Below are 4,657 nucleotides of genomic sequence, written 5' to 3' on the forward strand. Positions count from 1 at the left end.
TTGAATTCAACATTTTTCTTTATTATTCCTTGTTACCAAAGCTTCACTTTCCTTGTTGCCCTTTCTACAAACTTCCCAAAATTGACTCACTTCTCCCTCTACACCTCCTGCCCATCTGTGAATTGCAGTGCTGGACTAGAGGGCTCCTGATGCAGTTGGGCTGAGTGAGAGGGCTGGATGCTGGTTAATACTTTTGGAAGAAACAAAGCCAGCCAACAAGCCGAGCCTTTTCAGTGTGCAAAAACCATTTTAGGGGCCTTTTGATCAAGCACACAGCATCTCTCAGAACCAAAAACTGCATGTGGACTCAAATAGAGTGGGACAAAGTCAACAACCTAGTCACCTCCCTCTGGTCACCATCTCTCTGAGGCACCCTAAATCCCACCTAAAACCCTAGTTTAGAGCCATCAATGTGATAAGATGTCTTCCTCACATCCTACATTTTAAAAAAACCTTACAACCTTAGGGAAAGAAATGTATTTAATATACCTGAGATTAGCAATCATTAATTTCAACACCATTTAAAAACATTGCATGTATTTACTTAGATTTGACAGTTAAGGAAAATTTTTGATTTTTTAACAGACATGTCTAGAAATCTAAGTATAGAGTACAGTTTTAATGTATATATATATATATATATATATATATATATATATAGAGAGAGAGAGAGAGAGAGAGAGAGAGACTCATTAACCAATACAATTGTATCTTATTTATGCAATAACAAAATGCTTATTTAGCAAATTCCAGTACATGTAGATCAAGGTTTAAGTACCCGGACCATCTTTAAAGAGATGTAAAAATATTTTACCGCTCTTTAACCTTTTGATGTACACTGTGTGACAGAGAGTACCTGTTATTTTTGTATGCACTAAATGTATGCAATCTAAAATGTACCTGAGATTTTCCTGATCACAACAAAAACTGTCCTGGGATGGGGACAGAACATTCAACCACCAAAGCAGTAGGCAGCTGCTCCCAGGGCTTTTCTTGCATTAGTTCAGTCAAGAAGTCCCCACAGTCCTCTTTGCCTCCATTTGTGTCCTGTTTCTGTTGTCAAGAAGTTTCTAACAATATGGGGACCATCCTGAGAGAGGCAGGTGCCACTGCAGGGGTTGAACAGTGGAGGACAGAGAACTCCACAGGCACCTAGGAAACTTACGGATGCACAGCTGCAGAGCAGGGCGAGTCAGGGAGCTGACAACACTAAGAGTCAGTAGCAGATGGAAGGCAGCTGCTTCCTAATGCAGCCTAATTGGATGGTTGCAGAGGGCAGGCCAGGCTGGACAGGGGTGAGCTGCGGGATGGTAGAGGATGAGCCAATTGGATACGAAGGGTAATCAGACCTCAGGGATGGAGGCTTCAGCCGACTGCCTTAGCAGAACACTTGATAAAACTGGACAATGCCGATATGAACACAGAAGCCAAAAAAGAACTCTGCGTGAAGAAGACGAAATAAATATAGGTTGAAAAATTAAAACAACACTGAGATTCCACCTCACCACAGAAACAATGACTATGTCAAGAGATCGACCAATAACAAATGCTGGAGGGGCTATGGGGAAAAGGAACCTTCTCCACTGCTGGTGGGGCTGTAGACTAGTGAAGCCACTGTGAAAATCACTGTGGAGATTCCTCAAAAACTAGACTTACAGGTCCCATTTGACCCAGCTGTGGATAACAAATTAACTTAAACTAGTTTAACTTCTGGTCATCACAGGGCCCTCAAACTATGCTAAGCCTTATCACTGTTTGTACTAGAGGAAGTATTATAGATGCATTGTGTTTAAGGTACTGAATGCAGAACCTTGAGTCTCAGTGGAATCCTGCTGGGACAGGACAACAAGCTTTGCTAAGATGTGTCCAAAGGACTGGTAAATGTGAAGGCCAGGTAGAGCCAGAGATTGTCCCTGGAAAGTTAAACCATTAGTTACCACCTATCTGACTGTTATCCTTCTGACATTTGCAGCTGTTCTTCTTAAAGAAAAGACTGATAAAAAGCCAGAGAAAAGTATACTTTGAGCTCAGTCCTAGAGGCTGCTGCCCTCCCTCATCCCATAAGTTGGTCTCTTGTTTTCTTTTCATCACCACACTTTGTTTTGGGGACTTGTCTCCTCACACAATCCAACACCAGCTCTTACTCTTCTGTTTCCCAGAAGAATTAAAAACATCGTACCACAGTACTATATGTGTGCCCGTGTTCATAGAACACAATTTGTAACAGCCAGACCTTGGAAACAACATGAATGCTGATGAAGTAAAGAATGAATTAAAAAGATGTGGTATTTTTATATAATAGAGTAGTAATCAGCCACAAAGGAAGATTAACTTGAGAACTTTATAAGTAAATGGAGGCACCTAGAGACCATACTCACAAAGGAAATGAACCAGACTTGCATATGTAAACATCTGAATGCTTCCCTAGTTTGAGAAGCTGAAAGAAATTATTTATATATAGATATATAAATATATATACATATTTATATTTGTATATGTATGTATATATAGGATAGGTAATAGTCATGTTACTGAGTTCTTTGAGTTCACTGAGGAGAAATGTTTGTGCTAACATTGCTCAGACAATTAAATGCAGACATATTGTACCTTGAGTAACTCATTTAAAGATGACAGTATGTAACATATTAACCGTTCTTACCATGTATTTATCATGTCCTGAAATTTCATTTTGCTTTTTCCTCTTTAAAATTAAAAAAAAAGAGGGACTAGGGATTTAGCTCAGAGGCCTAAGCACCTGTCTTGCAAGCAGGCGGTTGTGAGTTCGATCCCCAGTACCGATAAAAAAAATTAAAAAAAGAAAGAAACATAGATTAAAAGGAAATCCCTCCAAAAATCGTAATTTAACAATTTCATTTATAGGAAAGAACTCCAGCTTCAGGATACAAATGTATCCAAAGTTACAATGTCTTTTTTTTACTTTCTCAGAAACTCACTCAAAAAAAAAAAAATCCAGTGTCTTAAAGATAAAATAAAGCTTTAAACTTGACCTTCTCTTGCCATTTACCTAGAAAATGGGCCATCACCTGTCACCTGTAAGTTGACCCCTGCTTTCTATAGATTCATAAATTCCACAGATGTCCATCCCCAGAACACAGAAACACCCTAGACCTAGATGATAAGGTGCTTCATTCTCTGAGCACCTGCACTCTCTTCTGACTATTTGCCTCTTTGAGTCTGCTTACTAAATTTACCTGAGCCTCTCACAGGGATATATATAGCAATTCTCCTCCATGACAAGACAGGAACTTCTACAGCAGGCCCAGGATGAGTGGAGGTCGCCATCTCCCATTTGTGCAGACTGCTCAGACCCTGTCAGGGGACCAAAGGATCCTGACTAGGGTTTGGGCAAAGAGAATAGTTGTCAGACACAAATGCAAGTAACATATGTAACTACCCACTAGACCCTTAAGAGTCAGGGCTGTGAAAGAAAATAAAATGAAATCAGGAAAGCTAAGCCTTTGTGAGATAAGTCAGGAAATGCCTGCAGGAGAGTAGCTAACCTGCTGAAGGTTAAACTGCAGAATGTTCCCTAGACTTAGAGAACAACTGAAGATTTCTCCTCCTCCTCCAACACCTCTCACCCAGGAAGATCCTTGTTAACTTACAGTCACATGCATGTGTGACCCAGCTGTCTGCCTAGCCAGGGAGCTGTCTCTGAAAATAACTCTTTGGGAATCCCCTACAACAGACTTCACAGCATCTTCCTTATGGGGCTGCCTTGAGGGGGTTCACCTGAATTGCAATGTTTCCAATGTACTATTTCTTTTGACTTCTGTTTTTTGTAGGTTACACTGAATAATTAGTAAAAATTCTTTTTGCTCTCCTGTAAGAAAGGCAGTGTCCCACTGAGGGGAAGGAAGTGCAGGCGATGTGAGTTAGACACCATTGTTGGCCCCTGAGGGACACACACATGACAAATGCTTTTTATTTGTGTGTGTGATGGTATGGATTGTAATTGTCCCTCAGAGATCTTTGTGGTAGAGCCGTGGTCATCAGCCTGTGGCACCACTGGGAGGCCAGCATGCAAGAATGTAAACATAACAACATATACAGAGGCTGGATGATAAAGACACAATTGCTCTCTATGCTTGCTGCCTGCTGCTGCTGTGCTGATGTCTGCCTCTCTGCTGTCTCTGTGGACCTCACAAGCAATTTAGCCCTTAGCTTTCTCAATTCTGATAGATATAAATGCAAGGGAGTAAAGTTCCCACCAGCAAGGAGCGGGTTCTGAGTAGGATACCCATGAGAGAGTCTTTATCTAGAAGTTGTTAATGGGTTTAGAAAAGAGCTACCCTATGGAAGACTACTTACTTTTCACGGTTCAATCTATGTATTGTTGTGGGGAAACACTCAGACTGCTTCAAAGTTCAGGGACATCTAAAGACAAGTGAGGACATGACCCTGCTTGTCTTCACAGGCACACAGTGGGGTACAGTTATGTAACCATGACTTAGCACAGGTGAACTCCCATACGCTGGTGAGAGCACTACACAAGAATGTAAATATGAGATAACAACCTGTGTAAGAATTATACAATAAAAATCCTGGTTTTCTGCTCTGCTCCACGCTGCCTACCACTGTTGCTGATGTCTTGAAAATGTACATTCTCTAACCTTGGGACCTCACCCATGATAAT

This window comes from Cavia porcellus, unplaced genomic scaffold, assembly GCF_034190915.1.
Source record: "Cavia porcellus strain 051 isolate PalLab524CR breed Dunkin Hartley unplaced genomic scaffold, mCavPor4.1 scaffold_42, whole genome shotgun sequence".
In the NCBI taxonomy this organism is placed as follows: Eukaryota; Metazoa; Chordata; class Mammalia; order Rodentia; family Caviidae; genus Cavia; species Cavia porcellus.